This window comes from Cyprinodon tularosa, unplaced genomic scaffold (genome assembly GCF_016077235.1).
Source record: "Cyprinodon tularosa strain WSP-4 unplaced genomic scaffold, ASM1607723v1 ctg67, whole genome shotgun sequence".
Taxonomy (NCBI): Eukaryota; Metazoa; Chordata; class Actinopteri; order Cyprinodontiformes; family Cyprinodontidae; genus Cyprinodon; species Cyprinodon tularosa.
Genome location: NW_024039418.1, coordinates 745757 through 766762, shown reverse-complemented (window position 1 = coordinate 766762; position 21006 = coordinate 745757).

The following is a 21006-nucleotide window of genomic DNA, read 5'->3' as shown; positions in this document are numbered from 1 at the left end:
AGTCTGTAATGTATTTTGGTGCTGGGGCATTCAGTAATTTATAGATTACCACAGGTATTTCACAGACTATTCTCTGAGATACAGGGAGGCAGTGTAAGGACATTCAAATATGGGTGATGTGCTTCAATGTATCGGTTTTAGTAAGGATGCAGGCAGCACAAGCTTTGATCAACTGAAGCTGAAAGATAGACTTTTTAGGTAGACATGTTAAGACATAGTTGGAAAAATCAATTAACCAAGATAAACATTAATTGTCTTCTCTTATACTTAATGTCACTCCACCAAATTTGAAATGACTTAAATTGGAAGCAACCGGATATTCACTTGTTTTCTCTGAAAAGGTTTCGACATCTGTACATTTTGTCTGTCATGTTAGGTTACACTAGAGCAATCGGTTGTTGGTGTGCTGATGATATGAAGCATCTGAAAGCACATCCTGCTAAGCACATTACAAGTCACATGCATATCAGAATCCAGTTTATTGCCCAGTAGATTTGCACTTACAAGAATGTGACTTGGTATTGATGGTGCAGACGACAAAGAAAAATTTATAAAATATATATATATATATATATATATTAGGGATGGAACGGTTCACAAAATCCACAGTTCGGTTCGGTTCACGGTTTCATGGTCACGGTTTTCGGTTCGGTATATGTTGATTGTTAGCCTGACATGTTGGTCGTGTTGCTGTTAGCGTAAACAAAACGTGTTGCACAATGCTTGCACACTGTTGCACTTTTATCCACAACTTTTTTCCCGCCGTCATCGTAGGTAACTCTAAATACAAAGTGGTCCCATACAATTCTCCACAACAACTGATTTTTTTCTGCTTCGCTTCTTCTTCTTCTTTACTACTGGTGATTGGCTTTGGTCGCAGTACCGCCACCTTCTGCTCTGGAGTGTACACGCTTTGCCTATGAGAAAAAGGAGCAGCGCATCAATTGAACGCAACACACGCGAATCGAACTGAGACTGTCGAACCGAACGTTTCGGACAGTTTTCATAAACCGTTCCATACCTAATATAAATATATATATATATATATATATATATATATATATATATATATATATATATATATATATATATATATATATATATATATATATATATATATACAGAATAAAGAATCTATAGCTATATATAATATAAAACATACTATAGACTATATGCAATATATAGTACATAGCTATTTACTATATACTCCTGTATCAATGATCCACCGGGGGTTCTGTGTTTGTATGGGTTTTGTGTTTGGCCTTTTAAATCATGATGGATGGGCTTGTTTAAGCTTTGGAATGAGAACCAGAATGGTCAAAGACTGGAAACTGAATCTAATCCATCCTATATTTGAACTGTTTGCTTAAATACATTTTTAGTATTGTTTCGATTACAATTGCATTTTTACAAACATTTCATGGTAACACAGTGTCTGCTTTAATATGACTGTAGATGGGGTATTAGAGAATCTAAAACTCATTTAATTTCTAATCTAGATCTTTGTTTACAGCTAAGCTTATATATCTACTCACCATCAGGTTTTTCTGTTCAATATCTTTTTATTCAGCCTGTTTTTCAGGCAAATGACAAACACGTATATAATTCACTTTAACCAACGAGTAAATCCAAACATTAAAGAAATATCAAAGTACATATGAAACTTTGAGACTATATAACTTCTATAACTTTTAGATGTTGGAGCCTTTTTCTTTTTAATGCTATCTGTTCAGGCAATGCTGTTTAGTAGCTGACTTTAGAAAATCAATACTGTAGTTTTCTTGGGTAGACTACAAACTGCTGGACAGAAAAATATATAAATTCAAACAGAAGTAAATGTTGAGCTTGTTGTGCTCTACATCAAATCTGAAACCCCAACCGTGCTCTACTACTGTAACCAAAACATTCTTCAAGAAAGCTCTTTTAGTGATATAATAAAGTTATGAGCAGGATAGAAGATTTTTAACTAAAAGATACAATGCCCTCTGCATTTCTCAACACCTCTAGGATAGATGTATAAATGCCTATAAATACATTCATATTTATTAAGTGTCATGATTTTATCTTAAACTCGGACCCACATGCAGTGAAGCCAAACAGAGAGACACAGAGTAAAAGTTTCAACAGGTTTTATTGAAGAGTATTTTGAGTTTGGTGCAGAGTTCCTCAGAACGCTCGGCCGGGAAACTGGAAGACGAGGGGAAGTCAGACTGTTAGATTCAGGCTCAGTGGGGAATTGGAGTTGTTAATCTTGAAGGAGAGGATTTGTTGCCACTCACGTTTAAAGAGAAGATGAGACACGTAAACTCCAGTCTGTGTGTCGGTCTTCGAGAGTTTGTTTGATTCGGTGGAGGGCGGAACGGGATTTGCCCAGAACTCGGATGGAGTGGATTGATGCAGCCGCTGGTTGCAACTCAGATTTCCTATGGTACTTGAACGGGTCGTGGTGAAGATGACTTCCTTACTCAGAGAGTGATCTCAGCGTGCTCAAAGGTGGCTGGATCCAAACCTCCTGTTTGGAATCCGTCGCTCAGTGTAAGACTCAGTTGATCCCACTTGGGAGAAGGCGGTCCGAAAAGGTCCAGTTTGGAGGAAGGCTTCCTGCCGAAAGGCAAAGAACAAACAAAGTTGAGACTCAGGGAGAAACAAGCGCTCAGTTCAACTCAATGTGATCTCAGCTTGGCTAGAGAACAACAAACTCAAAATGCAAAAACTCAGATTAGACTCAGCATAAACAAGGCTTGGCTAGAGTACCCCAAACTGGCAAACACTCTGGCGTCGAAGTAGTGGCAACCAGCAGCTTAAGAGCAGTCCAGTGATGAGACAACAACTTGCAGGTGTGTAAGGAGGCGAACCGGAGCCAGGCGCCTCCTGGTGGTGGAAGGGAGAAACACAAAAGACAAGACAAACAGACGAACACAAAAACTGGGATCCTCACATTAAGTACCGTATTTTCACGACTATAAGGCGCACTTAAACGTCTTTTTTTCCCCTCAAAATGTGCGGTGCGCCCTTTGGTGCGGTGCGCCCTATGTGTATTGTAACTGCGACTTTTGAGACCACCTCATTGAGGAGATGATGAAAGAGTGGCTGAATGTAAGGAGACCAGGTGTTTTTTTTTCACTCATCACCATCGCTGTTAATACGTAACTCCATGCGTGCCCATCTCACAGCTGATGTGAAAAACATGGGGAAACAAATTAACCCTGTGCTCGCTGTTCAACCGCTCTACATCGGTGTGAACCGGACCCAGCAGGTGCAGCAGAAGCAGCAAGTTTACATGCAAAGTCAATGGTTGACGCGCGTATAGGTGCAGCAAAAGGTCCTGCAGCGCGTTTTGAGCAGCAGGAGCGTTTAAGCATCTGCCAACGCGCTGCTGCTGCTCGAGATGGAAAAATTGAAGTTTTGCTGCTGGACGCGCCGCATCAACCAATCAGAGAAGCTGATCTGGGAGATGACAGCGAGACAGACACAGCGCTCTGATGACATATGATATTAACGCAAATGAAAAGGGCTGGATGGATGATGAGATGATGAAAGGCAGGTGTATGTGAGGAGACCAGGTGCTTTTTTCCACGCATCACCATCGCTGTGTGCCCATCTCACAGCCGATGTGAAAAAAAAGGTGAATCAAATGGATACTGTGCTCGCCGTTATCCTGGGGGTCTGACAAAGGAGCTTCAACCGCTCGACACTCAGTGTGAAGCAGCCGTTCAAAGTAAGGCTGCGAGCGGCGTGGGAGCGATGGATGACAGACTGAGACCACAGTTTCAGGATAAGTGGAAGGCAGCGCCGGGCAAGTTACGCCACAGTTTGCGGATGGATTGCAGATGCTTGGACTAACGTGTCTGCTGGCTCTGTTGTTCAAGCTTTTGCAAAAGCCAGCATTATTTCTGAGGAGCCGCGCTGCACGGAAAGTGACTGACAGCGAAGAAAGGGAAATTGGCATGTCTGATTTAGCGCAGCTGTTTTATTCAGAAACAGAGGATGATGACTTTGATGGGTTTGATTAATACTTTGTAATAAATACATGAATAAAGCACAAACATACTCAGTTTTGCTCCCGCTCTATTTTTCTACCTGAAAACTTAATTCAACAGCAGCCTCTGGGCGGGTCTCCTCCTCTTCACTGCGGTGGCTGGCAGGTGTTTTTTCATCTAAATAATCTAAATCTTGCAGCTATATTTGCTGTGATCAGTGGGAATAAAGTAGTTTTAATATGTTTTTAAGTGAGAAAGGCCACCTGAAAACTTAATAATTGCAGTCAGTTCATCCAGATTATCTATTTCTGTGGGAGGCGCTCAGACCCCCACATACCAGCGGTGCGCCGACAGGAGAAATCCTTTCATCAGCAGCCTCTAGGCTGGGCAGCCTCCGGGTTCACGCGGTGGATGGCAGGTGTTTTTCATCTAAATAATTTAAACTGCAGGCACCCATAAAAGCGAACATATTCCGTCGGCAGGTTTCAGGATTTTAAGTTAATTTAGGAGTAATTACAGCGCTGTGTCATCTGCGATGTGTCTGTCTCACGGCCAGCTGCCAGGTTTGATTAATACTTTTTAATAAATACATGAATAAAGCACAGTCATACTCAGTTTTGCCCCCGCTGTATTTTTAAATACGCAGTAGAGGTATTTAAAGGTAGTAGAGGACATGTACCTGTATATAAAAAACGCGCCCTATAGTCCGGTGCGCCTTATGTGTGTGTTAAATACAGAAATGGGACACATAACTGAGAGTGCGCCTTTTAGTACGGTGCGCCTTATGGTCGTGAAAATACGGTAGTAATGTTGGAGCCAGGCCGGTTTGAATTCACACCTGAAGCGAACCGCTAACCTGACTCCGACAGATGGATTTGCTCCACATATCCATCTGGAAACCTTCCGTTGAAGTAATTTTGGGAAGGGGCGAAAATACTGGTTAGCTGATTGGCCTATGTTGGTGATAGACGGGCCAAATAAACCAATCAGATCAACGAAGCATATGACGTACTAACAGAGCAACGACGAAAACACAACCACAAGCCAATTGATAGATCAAACTCTTGCTGAAACCAGTCGGGAGAAGAAGCATCTTTTCCTCTGAGAAAAGCCTCCAGAGCAGTGTTTTGCTCTTCTTTCACTGAAGAAATACTCTGTAATTCCAATAAAACTAGCTCGATAGCCACGCTAATGCAAGTTTCATCGGCTGAAGCCGCCATGTTCTTTAGACTGAACTGTCGCGCTTCTCGTTGCGTCACACCTCAACCCGCCTCAAAGCCAACGCTGATTGGACGTTCGTTTGGTGAACGGCTCCAAATTTTCTTTAACGGAGAGTCTCCAGACTGATTAGCGAGTGAAACCTTGAAAGCTTGCGAGATCAGGATGGTCTCACGAGGCTAGCGAACCGCACCTGTCATTTTGAAAGCAGACCTCATCCACCTCAGAAAGAGGCTCTTGTTCTGTTTGTTTGATATGAACCAGAGAATATGGTGTTTATTCACACTTGTAAAAAAGGATTTGTGTAAAGAGAAATAAATTATAATCAGTTTAAAGAAGAACAAATGTGCCAGATGTGTAAAGAAGATGACCATTTTTGGGGTTTTTTGTTGTTTTTTTACTCTCAGGCTGGGAGTAAGTTAATTTTAATGCTACTTACAACCTCTTTTTACTACAAAACACCAGACCTAATATTCTCCCAGTGTCTCCCAGCTGTTTGTAGAAAACATTAACAAATGTCAGTGGCTGTAGTAGCCTGTAGTCCTTGTATAAATCTTACTTGTTTTTTTAAATATATTGTTATAACTTCAACAACCATAGAGTATAACATATGTTAGTGTGTAAAAATAAAACTTCATAACCCTGAAGTGTGGACAATTTTTCAAATATTGCCTCTGTGCGATATTGCTGTGAGCAAACATACAATAAAAAAGGTTGATATAGGATTATAGCTACACAACTCATATGGTAATGCTACAGTAGAAATATTGGGTACGTTTGTTTAACTTTAATAAAGCTTGATTAATAAAATAAGACATGTTTTCCATCTAAAGAGCACATGTAACATGATAAAGGATGACATATAAATGTGCTCCCTCAGTAATAAATGTGTGGTCTAATAATTTCATAAGCCCATGATTCGCTTAATAAGATTTAGATGGTGGGCAAAAATACAGTTTTTTACTAATTTCATTCAAATTTCAGTTATCCAATAACATTATGAAAGTGATGAATAAAAAATCAGATAATAATGTGAAGTCCATTCATGATAATGAAAGATAAGAAAGCAGGAGAAAAGCTTTTCCTTAAGCTTATCTTTTCCAAACATTTAAAAATGAGATAGTGTTTCAATTATTTTTCAATGTCAGACTTTTTTCTATGTAAAGGCAGAAAAGATAGAATTTAACATTCATAGAAAAAAAAACAGACTTAAAGTCTTTTAACGTTTCAACATTTTTGCAACAGAGAGCACAAGGGTAAGCTAAATGGAGGTAAGTGAAAAGTTATAATGCTTTCCTCAGAGATCTGCCAACATTTAAGAGTTATTTGCAAAAATAGCAGAGGGCTTGACTCTACCACATTCAGTAGGTTGATCATCAGGCGAAGTTCGCTTCACCTGCCATCCCTTAAATCCACAGCAAACAAATGAGGGATTTAAAGAAAGATGTGCATTTCGCAGTTGACCATCCACACGCATAAACCGAGCTCCTCAGTTTAACAGAAAAACATACACATGCCGTAATACACACTTATATGACAACCAGTGTTGGGCACGTTACTTTGAAAAAGTAATTAGTTATAGTTACTAGTTACTTCTCCCAAAAAGTAACTGAGTTACTAACTGAGTTACTCCACAATAAAAGTAACTAGTTACTAGTAAAAGTAACTATTGCGTTACTTTTGCGTTTCTCGCCCCCGTAACCCTCACCACCCAGCCCCCACCTTCTCGCCGTGTGTTTCCAAAGCCAGCTGAATAGAGCGGACGACAAAGACAAGAACCTGTAGAGAGTTTAGCATTTATTGCAACTCAACGTAAATGACATCAGGGGGGAACGCCATGGGAAGTTTTATAACAGGACATTCAGATCCGGTGAGTATATGAAATTAATAACTGGGGATGTCTAATTCTGAAATCCTGTGTGTTTGGGTTGTTATAGATACTGCAACATCTATCTATCCATCTATCTATCTAGATGTATACTCTGTGTGTGACATAAAATATGGATCTCCATCCCTGCCACAAAGGCCATCAAATAATGTTTAAAATAAAAAATACAGTAGGTTGAGAAGGCAGAGTATCCATCCATCCATCCATCCATCCATCCATCCATCCATCCATCCATCCATCCATCCATCCATCCATCCATCCATCCATCCATCCATCCATCCATCCATCCATCCATCCAGATTTCTCCCTTTCTCCATATAGGCTATCATTTCTGGCTGTTGTCAGGTTCATTTGATTGTTCACGCTCTCCATAGTTCTCCTGTGGCGCGAGCACAGGGTGACTGTTGCGCGCCTTTAGCGAGCATGCGCGTTTCCTGTCGCTTGCGCGGTGACTCTTGCCGCCTGCGCTGTGTGGAGATGTAGAGGAAACCGTTATGTGATGGGGAAACGCAGCTCTACGTAACACCGGTATTTCCATGTGGAAAACGCTGTTTTGCTGCTGGAGTCATCCTCACTCTCCATCTCTCTGTGTGTGCTGTACGTTAACACCCACCAGCAGAAACACCCACCTATTCAACTGACAGACGGAATCTCATCCTCCCCTCTCTCATGACAAGGCGCGCACCTCTGGATGACCTAAAATAAATCTTTAATATCTCTTAAACAAAAGTAGCACAAACAATATTTTTTTCTTGCCAAATCTGCACTAACGTTGCACTAACCATTCAGTCTATTTGCAGAGTTTTTTGACGTGGGTGGGGTGTCAGCTTCACGCAGCTGCGCACGAGTTCTATCATGAAAAAAGGTTCATTGTGCGACCTGAGTAACGCGCAGTAACGGGGTGTCTGCAATGGTAACTGCGTTATAGTTACAGTCAAAGTAATAAGTTAGATTACTCGTTACTAAAACAAGGTAACGGCGTTAGTAACGCCGTTACTTTCAACGCCGTTAGTCCCATCACTGATGACAACTCATATAAGGTTGGTTCTAAATTAGTTAAAGGGGTCATAGAACGCAAAAGTGAGTTTACATTGTTGTTGACATTGGGGGTGAGTATGAAGTGTCGGCTGCCGGGCGGCTGACTGGACCGGACCTCAGCAGAGAGCCATGAGTTGCCCGTCCTCAGTTGGAGGAGGGGGGCTGGGGGCCGGTAAGGCAGGCAGGGGGGAAGCACGGCGCCGCTGGTGTCCAGGCTACCATCACCCTGTCGGGTTCAGTCGCTCCGTTCCCAGCTGGCTCCCTGCCCCCGTCCGCCGGGGTTTCCGAACCAGCCCAGGAGCTAACGGCTCGGCTCTAGTATCTCTGTATTTCGACTACGTGCTGCACTGTAGTCGACCAAAATCCCGGATGATTTTGAGATTCCCCCCGGACATTTTTTTTTTTAGGAATGAAAATTAGGACAGTAGTTGAAAAGTAGTCCGGGAAAAAGAGGACGTCTGGTCACCCTACCATATCAACAATTTATTGACTGTGCAATATTCTGTGCAATATGCTGACTGTGCAATATATGTGAATAGAATAGTCATACAACTACCTCACCGTTGCTCCTCACCTACTACACTTTAACGTAAAAGTAAATCCACCTGTATATAAGCCTTCCGGATTGTACATATTTTTATTTTTTATTTCTTATTTTTATTTTGTTTTTCATTGTGTGCGATACATATACAGATGCACCTTAATCCTTATTTATCTTGATATACTGAATATATCTGGATATACTGTATATATATTGTTTATTCTTAATGCACCTTTTTTTCCTCCTTGTTTGCACCTTCTTTAACTACTATGCCAATATGTGATGAGTGAATTTCTCCGCTGTGAGATCAATAGAGCTCATCTAATCTAATTTCGATGTTTCAGTGACTGAGTGCTTGTTGCTATGATACGTCTTTGCTCAGCAGCTTCGCTCGCTGTAAACCAACCAATCAGACCACAGCTCATCTAAATATTCATGATCATACCATAAAAGGAAGAAAACCTGTCCTTTCATTCGAGGGCTTTTAACCAGGTTGCATTAGGGCTCATAGAACAGCTAATATGCCATTTTCAGCCCAACCAACATTTTATCACCCCTTTAACAGTTGTTTCATTTGTATACCACAAACTGTGGAACCGCTCTGTGAGAAGCTATAAACCTTATACTAACTTCAGCTTGCAATAGTAACAGTATCTGCATGCTAATGATTTGTAGCTTAACTTAGGGATGCACTATATAATCGGCCCCCTATCGGTATCGGCCTGTATCAGCCTTAAAACTGAATATCGGACATCGCCCACCCCACCGATATTTAACCCGATATTTGATCAGCTTCTGAGTTTCTAAAGTCTAAAAAAAAAAAAATAAAAAAAAAACTACTTCTTCTTCCTCAAAAACTTCTTTTTTACAGACTTAAAAACTTCTAAAGACGAGGGAAAAAATATTGATACATTAAAATATCACAATATCTTCATATGCTGATATATTGCCATTTAAAAACACCATATCAATCTCTTTTACTAATGAAACATTGCTATATGTCATCGTTATGCTACGAAATCCCCCGAAAATTCATGAAATGTTGCCATATTTTTATATGTTGATATATTGATGTGGTATCGATCTCCATAATTTCCCCCTCACCTCAGGTCAAGAGTCTGGGTGTCATCCTTGATAGTACCTTGTCCTTCTCCTCTCACATTAACAACCTTACCCGTTCCGCTTACTTTCACTTACGCAATATCAATCGCCTTCGCCCCTCTCTCTCCACTAGCTCCACCTGCACTCTTGTTCATAGTCTGGTCACTTCCCGCATTGATTACTGTAATTCTCTTCTTTTTGGTCTTCCTCAAAAATCCATTCACAGGCTTCAGTCAGTACAAAACTCAGCAGCTCGCATCATTTCTAGAACCCCTTCTTTTCATCACATCACCCCAGTCCTGCAGCAGCTCCACTGGCTACCTGTGAAGTATAGAATTCAGTTCAAAATCCTCCTACTTACTTTTAAAGTTATTCACAATCTCTCCCCTCCATACCTTTCTGATTTACTTCAAATTTCTACTCCCTCCCGCACTCTTACACTGCAAAAAATGTAAATCTAAATAAGTCATTTGTTCTTAAAATAAGTTCATTTTTTCTTGAATTGAGTAAGTAAGTGAGACATTTTGCCAATGGAACAAGACAATTTACATTTGAAATAAGAAAAAAACTATTGCATTGTCTTATTTCAAGTGAATATTATCTAATTATCTTATTTTAAATGTAAAAATACTCATTCCATTGGCAAACTATCTTATTTACCTGCTCAAATTAAGGGTAAATACACTTGATTTAAGATATTTTTACTTAATTTCAGATCGTTTTTGCAGTGTAGATCTTCTTCTACCACTCACTTAGTTGTTCCTTCAGCCCGTCTTAAAACCATGGGGAGCAGAGCTTTTTCACGTTCTGGGCCCACACTCTGGAACTCTCTCCCCTCTGACATCTGCAAAACCGAGTCTTTACCCGTATTCAAATCCAAACTCAAAACCCACATGTTCAAGATTGCCTTTTCATTATGATTTTATATTACTTTCCTCTGTGTAATTTGTGTTGTTTCTTTTAATTATGACGACTGCTTTTTACCATTTATTGTTTTTATATGTACAGTGACCTTGAGTGTTTTGAAAGGCGCTTGAAATAAAATGTATTATTATTATTATTATTATTATTTTACTAACAAAATCTCACAAGAATTTGCAAAATATCACGAGAGTTTGTAACAGAACGATGAAATTTCACGAGATTTTGAAAGTAAAATAGATCGTTACCGCGTTTCTAAAATAAAAAAATCTATTTGATATCAGCATATGAAAATATATTTGAGTATATTATTTTCAAAGTGTCAGAAATGGATAACAAAACTGCTATTTTTAATGACTACTTAGTTTTGTCCACCTTTAACATTGGTATCGATATCGGTTATCGGCTACATGAGTTTTAAAATATCGGCATATCGGATATCGGCCAAAATCCCAATATCGTGCATCCCTAGCTTAACTGTAACCTAAGGAAAATATAAAGGTTAGCAATCACTCACAATCACTCTCAGGCAGTGAGTAAAAACAGGATTTCTCCAAAGAGAAAATCTGTAGTGAATTCATTTAAACATCTAATATATATAATTAGAACTTATTTATTTTAGGGTGTTGGTAGCTAGATTCAAATTTTGGTGCGACTTAGAAATGCATTCACAAATATATCAAATGAGAGCTCCATATTTTTACTTTAATTTAACTGAGTACAGAGAACTGTAACGACCAGGGTTTGATCTGAAAAAGGCCCAACAAGGTCAGAGATCCAGCAGCATATTTAGCAGTAGGAATGATGGATATTTCCACACATTCATTTGTTACTTTAAACCACGTGAGGTTAGACATTTTAAGAAGTTGTACATTATTTCATCTGAGGAAAGTTCCGCTAACGTTTGTGCTTTTGCTGTGAATTGTGGAAAAAAACCACCTATGGAGACTTTTCAGTAACAGGGTAACTGTTGTTGTAAATTTCAGTTTTACAATATAGTCTCTACAGAGCGACTACCAAATGAAATGTCATTGTACTTTCTTCAAAATACTGCACACTGAATCTTCTTATTTATTTATTAAGTTTAAAGTTCATAGTTGAATTACCAGTAGTCAAAGTTTATGTTAGATGGTTGGTTTGTGGTTACTAAGTGGTAAATTAGTTTTTTTAGAGAGGCTGCAGATGCTTATTTGAATATCAGACTAAAATAAGGCAAAGAAAAACAAATAATATAAAAGCGACAAAATGATCAAATTTAAATCCTAAACTACCCGGAATGTTGTTACCTTTGAATTTTAAGTTCTGTCAATTTTTATTTTTTGGCAGTGTGATTGACACAAATTAAAATTTACTTAAAAAAAGAATGGTATCTAATTACATGAAAGCATTAGTGATAAGATATAGCACCAATGAAGCACTAATTTAGTTTTTTGAATAAAAAAACTTGTTTAGCATGAAATTTTCTTCTAACATAATTGCATTTGAATTAAAGCTTTTTTGAGAGAAACCATTATACTAGACATAAAGGAATCATTTCATGTACACTTTTTGAGTTTTTGTTACAGAGGTGAGTTAATATGAAAAGTGCTAATCTTTCTGAAGATAAGAATCTTCTTAATCAGTCTCTAAAAATTGTGTTCTTTTTTTTTACTGTTTCTATAATATAATTCTTAATAAAATGAAAACATTAGTTTTGTATCTTGCTGAAAACAATCTCTTCTAAAATAGTTTTCTACAGTTTTTTTTCTGTGGGAAATCTTTCACTTTGAAGCTCCAAGATACACACTGCAAAAAAAGTCAATCTCAATAAGTATTTTTTTCTTAAAATAAGTGCATTTTTTCTTGAATTAAGGAGGTAAGTGAGACACTTTGCCAATGGAACAAGAAAATGTATATTTAAAATAGGATAAAAAAAATTATATTGTCTTATTTCAAGTGCATATTATCTTATTTTAAGAGTAAAATACTCATTCTATTGGCAAATCATCTTATTTATCTACTCAAATTAAGGGTAAATACACTTAATTTAAGACATTTTTTACTCATTTTAAGATTGCTTTTGCAGTGCAATAGTTTCCCTTTTACCACCTTTTTGGAATTTTTTTTTTTTTTAACAAAATATATATATATTTTCCATTTACCATGTCTAGTATTTATTTAGTCTTTATTTGTGTTGCCTGGTTTAGAAAAACCTTTAAAAAATGTGTATGTTACCTATGTAATGTGTATGTAACCTATGCAATACAAGTCTTCAAAGCCAAGAACCTGTGGAACTTTATCGAAATATACTCAGAATAGTAGAATTTGGTCTTTTGAGAGGTTTATCTAATATTTATGCCACTTAGTAATAAAGGCCATAATATCACTGTGCTCTTTCTGCACTTCAGGTCACTGTGGTCAGTGCTCAGCGTTTTATCTATTTGTGTGTATGCTTCCGTGTGTTCATGAACTACAGGCTCAGTGCACGCTCTGTCACCTCTGGCTGTGGTTGACCGGAGGTGACAGAGCATAAGCTCCCTCTCTGTGACACACGCAGAACACAACAATGTGCTGTGAAACACCTTCTAGTTGTTTCATGAAGGCTCTTGAACAGTACATGGCTGCCCAGGGACACATGCAGTTGTTTTATAGGCGGAATATATTCTATTGTGCAGTCTCTATAAACCATAGCTTTACAGCACATATAGCCATCTTCACATCCAAGTAAAACCATGCAATGGCTTTAAAAATGAGGCAAATGTAGATATTCTCCAAAGAGCTATTGTGATTGCACCAGGTGCAAATCCCATTGCATGTAATGGAGCCGAGAATTTAGTTACTGCTTATTGTACACTGCAAAAATAATCTCAAAATTAGTAAAAATGTCCTAAATTAAGGGTATTTAACCCTTAATTTGAACAGGCAAATAAGATGATTTGCCAGTGGAATGAGTATTTTTACTCTTAAAATAAGCTATCTAGATATTATGCACTTGAAATAAGACAATGCAGTTGTCTCTTGTTCCATTGGCAAAGTGTCTCACTTAAATCCTTAATTCAAGAAAAAATGCACTTATTTTCAGAAAAAATGACTTATTTAGATTTTTTTTGCAGTGTACCAGCCTCAACTTTATGTTTGGAAATTGAGGGGGTTCATTATTTTGGATTGCAAAAACGATCTAGAAATAAGTAAAAATTTCTTAGATTAAGTATATTTATCCTTATTCTAAGTAGGTAAATAAGATAGTTTGCCAATGGAATGAGTATTTTTACTCTTAAAATAAGATAATTAGATAATATGAACTTGAAATAAGACAATGCAATTGCGTTTTCTAATTTTAAGTGTAAATTGTCTTGTTCCATTGACAAAATGTCTCTTTTACCTCCTCAATTCAAGAACAAATGCACTTATTTTAAGAAAAAATTACTTATCAAGATTTCGATTTTTTTCCAGTGTGGTGGTAGCTCATTTAGATTTTGGTTGCAACAATGGTAACTCATCTAGAACTGGTTGTTGCTTAAACCTGTTCCTTGATAATTTCATAATGTGATGAGGGACTGGTCTTAATAACCCGAGACAAGGCAACAGGTTACTTGGTCCACACCTAGTCTGTCGTGCTCCAATCAGTGTTGTTGTCAGGCCCGGAACTGAATAATCCAGTATTAGAGACGGACAAACAGATTTCTCATAACGTTTCTTCATAACAGAATCGGAGTAATCAGCATCTACGGTAGAAACGTCTGTGGGTGGAGACAGCAGGTTGGTGACCACGTCTTTCTGGAAAGGAATGATCGCAAACGTGTGACGCTAACCTGGTTTTATAGTTCAGTCCGAATCCAGAAATAGAGGATGGTTCCAGCTGGTTGCCAACGCGGCGTGGCGGACGCTGCAGAGAGTCCCTGACGACGATGTATCAGTGGTCGGAGGAAAGGCAGGAGTTCAGAACCGAACAGACGAATGTAGGAAGGATGATCTACAGGGCGAAGCCAAAGCTGATGTTGTTGACATGGTATGTTTAATGTCCGGTGAGGTTCAAGAGAGAGTCCAGAACGGAGTCGGGTCACAGTTCCAGGTACAGTACACAGTGCAACTGACAGGCTGGATGAGGGAGGCAGACTCGGTGGTGGGTAAACGGTTTTGGATGGTACACAAGCAGGAAGAGATCAGGCAGGAGTCAGACGACAGGTCAGGCAAACAGAACAGATGGGAACAGGCATGCTCAGAGGTCGAGAGGCAGAACAGGTCAGATTCATGTAGTAAGATGACAGGAGAGCTAGAATAAGTCTCACCAACATATTGAAATAATTTGGCACTGATGACTGGTCCAAGGGCTGGTTATATAGTGACTAATGCAGGTGGTACAGACAAGAAGGTAATGAGAACTGTTATTTTCTTTTATATGTTTAATGAGTCTTTGTATGGACCCCAGGAAGAATAGCAGCAGCATTTTGCCGTAGCTAATTGGGATCCACAAGAAAGTACAAAAATACTCCTATCTTATCCCCCATTTCCTCTGTCTCTTGTGAAGACATTGGACAGAAATCCTCCACCTCATACGACTGGACACCACCTCCATAAGGCGCATTTTTATAACATTAGATGTGGATGGAAGTAAAGCTTTCAACTGGATAAGCTGTCCTTTAAAGGTTAGAAAAAATGAATATTATATGCAAATTTTTATTAACAATCTCAAAAATATTGATTTTAATCAAAATATTAAAGCTACAGTGTGTAATAATTACAGGGATATAAAGTCAGAAATTTAATATATTATACATAACTATGTTATTTATCATCACCTATGAGCTCAGCCTTTTAACCATAATATTTGCGTTGCCTTAGAATTCGTTATTTATAATTACATAGGAGCGGGTCTCGCAGCCATGGAGGCTGACATCTTTGCGCTACGGCAAGCGCAGAGGCAACAAACTAGCGATTGCGAGATCTCCCATGACGCTCAAAAATAACTACGGCAAGTTGAGAGAGATGAACTGAGACGGTACTGAACAGTAGATGGCAGTACTATGCCTGAGAAGCGTTTAGTCTGCCTGAAACCAAAGAAGAAGAAGAAGAAGCAGGTATACTGCGCCTCAGTAACAAGAAAGGTGAACAAGGCGGCAGGCGTGAGTGACTTTGCAAACTGTTTGGCACTGTGTGGCCAAACATCAGACGAATGGAGGATCATGCCTACTCTGTATCACAACGAAAAGCGGCGGACACCGAACCCCCGTCATCTAAGAAGCGGAAACACGACGAGAATAAACGCAAGCGTGACAAGAAACGGCAAAAAACACGGATCAACATTGGCACGGCATTTACACGATGGAAGTCACTGATGGAGGAAAAAGGTTTTCAAAGTGACGCTCAAGTTGCCAGTTTTCTCTTGGACAGGTAATTAATCCTACACACACAATTGTCTAATATCACTGCAGTTTTTGGAGTACAGGATGCTCAGACCTGTCTAAAACAATAACATGCTATGTGATGATGCTGTTCCTCTCCAGTATACTTATTCAGCAACGTCCCTGACGTTTCATAGGTAATGATTCAGTAATTTTCTGTAAAATAATTTTCTGGATATATACCTCGGTTACTTCTCTCCGGCTCCTTTGGAGATCTTCAAGCCTTTCCTCCTCTGCTCTCACCCCGCTGGCTCCCCTCTCTCGCCTGGCCCTAGCTGCACGGCCTCCCTGCCCTCGCCCTCGTCCTCTCCCTCTTCCTCGCGTTGTAACCCCCGTGCCACCAAAATGACTTGGACTCTGTAAACGGGGAATATATATTCTTCCAGCGAACACAATCTCGCTGTTAAACTAATGACTACAATTACTTCGTCTGTTTATATCACCATGCAAAGCAGCTCACCAAGACGTCACAACGATGTAGAAAAAATAACGGGTATATTTATTATCTTAAGTCTACATGAAATCTATACCCTACTCAGACTAATGAAATACTATCTGTAAAATTATCTATGTAAACAAACCTCATCACTTGAGAAGGTAGGTGATGTGGACGTCGTGGAAGAAATTTTGTCCCGTAACGCTCGCCGTACTGTTGGGGGGGAGAAGCGGTGGGGGGGAGATGTTCATGTTGCTGCGGTCTGCAGTCTGACCGCTAGATGTCGCTGAAAATTACACACTGTAGCTTTAATTAAGTTGTTCACCTAAAAATATTCTAATCACTTTATCTTATTCAGCTAACTATAAGTGACTGCCCTCATTTAATTAAAACACACCTCTATTTGTATTTATTTCCAATTTCTTTTGGCAAACTACAGTGTTTTTGTAAAAGAAAGAAAAAAAAAGGTTTCCAGTAAAGCCTGACTGAACTGCAGCATTAAAAATACAGTGCCTGGCCGCATAATTTGAAAGGAGCTGGTTTTATACCAAAGGTTCAGATCGATAGATTGGCTCTGGCGAGACTAATATTACCTAACTGTGGAAATTGAGTAATATCACCAGTCCTGCTATATAAATGCTGTATTGATTGCATGGTCAATATCAAACAGCAGATATCAAAGACTCTGCATAAAAACTCCTTAATGATGGACTACCCTGTTTTTTTTTATCAGCCATTTAAAAGGGGGGAAAAATTCAATAGCAATCTCAGACTCCTATCTATTTCCAACAGTTCATGTGGTTTGTTGGTCACAGATGTGTCCTTGCTTAAATATAAGGTTTCTTTGCAGTCAGTGGGGCTCAGTCATGCAGCTATTTTTGAGATGGCTCTGGCTGTGAATGTGGGATCAAATCCCTTCTTTTTACATATACTTTTGCAACGACCCCCCGGCTGGATTTACATTTAATTGCTTGAGTTTAACAAATTCTGACAAAATGACAGATGTCCCAGCTATAACAATCTTTTTCTCTTTGGTAAGATTGACTGCCATCTTGAAAAACAGATGTAGCACCAAAAACTACTTTTGAATGATGGGAGTGAGAGAAGTCTTGAAAGTTCTATCAGACTCAGAGGAAATATATTGTGGAGAAACATTTTCAGACATATACAAACAAATTAGGGCTATTGTTAGTGAAAGGGGCAAAAGGAGATGCACATTTCCATCCATAAACTCAGAAATGTTAAAGGAAATCCTATACACTACTGTTTATGCTCTAAAAACATTCTAAATGACTTCGTTTTGAGTAAATTCTGGATGCTACCCACTCAGGACACTTGGAATACATTGGACGAGCAGTATGGAGGAATATTGACACGTTTTTTGTGGACTTTTATGGACCTTTCTGTCTCGGTCACCATAGACCTCCATTATTTGAATGTCAGCAGACAGCAAGAAGCCTCCCAGATCTCTAGATGCATTTGAGATATCTAAAAAGTACTCCAGAGTGTTGTTCAGCATGGGGGTGAGTAGAAAATGGAGGCTAATCATGTTTTGGGTGTACTATTCCTTTAAGGTTACATTTATTACCGGTACTAAGAAAATATCTGATGTTATTTTGTGAAATAAACCGATTGCTGTTGACTATGTAATCTAAAACTTAAAGGTACATTTGCAGTCAAGCTTTGCTTTCATTTTCTGATCAACATTTTTTTTTATAAGCATCCTATCATTTTGATAATTATTTTTATTACCTTTGATTACTCATGTTCATTATTTATTTAATTTCTTTTATGCCACTGCAATTAATTCTGTCTCTTTATGTTTTTTGTTTTTTTTCCCCACATGCAGAGCTGTGCAATATATATCAACTTGACTTGCTTGACAAAGCTTTTTTTTTTGGCCAGCTCTTTGTTTTGTCAAATCTTTTTTGGTTACATACAATAATCATACCTGCAGAGCCTAACATAAGTTGTCTGTGAAAAATAGTTCCCCTTGTCTAGTGTTGTCTTTACAAGGATAAACAGATCTAACAATGTCACAAGGCAGTCATAGTATGCAGAAAACATACAAGGTCATTTAGCATTAAGACAGATTACCTTTTATCCTACGGCAGTGAAAGTGTGGAATAAACAAAAAACTGGAAGACATCCAATACTGCCCTTAAGTGCAGTTTTTTACTTAAAGTAGCTAATTTACTTTTTTTATATACTGTATATATTATTCAATAAGCAGATCTAAAACATATGGTTCTGTTAGGTAAAAAGTATATAAAGATGGTGTAGAAAATACAATATTTTAAAGAAACCATCTGCCATAATAAACATTTTGATGACATTTCTAGTTAGAAACATAATAACTTTGCTCAGTGTTGGGATCCAGAGGTTTGCCCTCCAGAGGGCGATGTGGATCCCTTCCTGTTGGCTTCTGTTGCTGTTGGGTTCCAGAGGTTTGCCCTCCAGAGGGCGATGTGGATCCTTCTCTGTGGGTTTCTGTGTTTCTGTTGGTATCCAGAGGCTTGCCCACCAGAGGGCGCCGTGGATCCTTTCATGGGAAGCTGCTGCTCAGCGCTCACACCTGATCCCCATCAGCTCTGTTGATTAAGCTCTCCCTACTTAAGCTGAGGGAGAGCTTCCCTCTGAGCCGGATTGTTGTCCTCGTTTGGTTAAGCAAGCCCGAGCCACCTTTAAGTCTGAATCTGATTATCTGTACCTGAACCTAACCTGCTCTGTCCTCTCTGCCTCCCAGGAGGAACCCTGTGTGTTTCAATAAATATTGGACTTTAATCCTGCCTCTGTGTCCGTGAGTTCTGCATCTGGGCTAGTAACCTGCCACATCATGACAGAACAATCCGGCCAACAGACTAGCCCAGCAGACCCAACGGAGGTATTCCTGAGGATGTATGAGGAGGAACCGACAAACTCCACGGAACCACACTGGACGGTTTCGTTCCGTCGATGGCAGGAGATTCTGAGCCGTCTGGAGACCCATGAGCCCGCTCTGAGCCGTCTGGAGACCCCTGAGCCCGCTCTGAGCCGTCTGGAGACCCTTCGGTCCGCTCTGAGCCGTCTGGAGACCCCTGAGCCCGCCCTGAGCCGTTGAGAGACCCTTCGGTCCGCTCTGAGCCGTCTGGAGACCCCTGAGCCCGCTCTGAGCCGCCTGGAGACCCCTGAGCCCGCTCAGCGCCGTCCATGGACCTTTAAGCCCTCTTCATTCCGGTATGTGGACCCACAATCGATGGCCTCCTCTGCTCCTGATGCGGAGCCACAGTCGGTGGCCTCCTGTGTTCCTGTGGAGCCACAGTCGGTGGCCTCCTCTGTTTCGGATTCGGAGCCGCAATCGGCAGCCTCCTGTCTTCCTGTGGAGCCACAGTCGGTGGCCTCCTCTGTTCCTGATTCAGAGCCGCAGTGGGCGGTCCTGTCTGAGCATGATGCAGGGCTGCAGGAGCAGAGACGGCGTCCTCCTCGGAGCTTCGTGCAGAAGCGGTGGCGGCGTTTCCCTCGGTGCTTCCTGCTGAAGCGGAGGTGGCGTCCTCCTCCAAGGCCCCTGCAGCTTCTGAGACTCCGGTCCCGCGGTCGGCCTCCGGAGCATCTGCTTCAGCTCTGTTTCCACGGCCGGCCATCTAAGACTCTGCCCTGCTGCCGGTCCCACGGCCGGTCATCTGAGACTCTGCCTTATCTCCGGCCCCGCTGACGGCCACCTGGAACTCTGCCTTGCTGCCGGTCCAACGGCAGGCCACCTGAGACTTTCCCTGTCTTCACCCACCCTGGGGGGGTTGTTTTGAGTTCTGGACCCTGTTTCTGTGCCTGGCCCTCCTTGCCTGTTTCCCCCTCCGCTCACCCTGGGTGGGTTGTTTTTGTTTCTGGTTTTTTGTTTTTGGGCATCTGGTATCCAGAGGGCGATGTGGATCCTTCTCTGTGGGTTTCTGTTGGTATCCAGAGGCTTGCCACCAGAGGGCGCCGTGGATTCTTTCCTGGGAAGCTGCTGCTCAGCGCTCACACCTGATCCCCATCAGCTCTGTTGATTAAGCTCTCCCTACTTAAGCTGAGGGAGAGCTTCCCTCTGAGCCGGATTGTTGTCCTCGTTTGGTTAAGCAAGCCCGAGCCACCTGTAAGTCTGAATCTGATTATCTGTACCTGAACCTAACCTGCTCTGTCCTCTCTGCCCTGTGGAGGAACCCTGTGTGTTTCAATAAATATTGGACTTTAATCCTGCCTCTGTGTCCGTGAGTTCTGCATCTGGGCTAGTAACCTGCCACATCATGACACTCAGGAGGAATATGATAGTTACATGATACGATGTAAATAAACCAAACAATCCATATGACTGAATGCTATTATTGTCAGGGCTCCTGTCTGTGTGTTTGTTTTTGTGTTTGTCTCCCTTCCACCAACAGGAGGCGACTGGTTCTGGTCCGCCTCCTCACACACCTGCTGACGGTTACCTCATTAACGGGGTGCTCTTAAGCTGCTGAATGCCACTACCTCGACACCAGAGTGTTTGC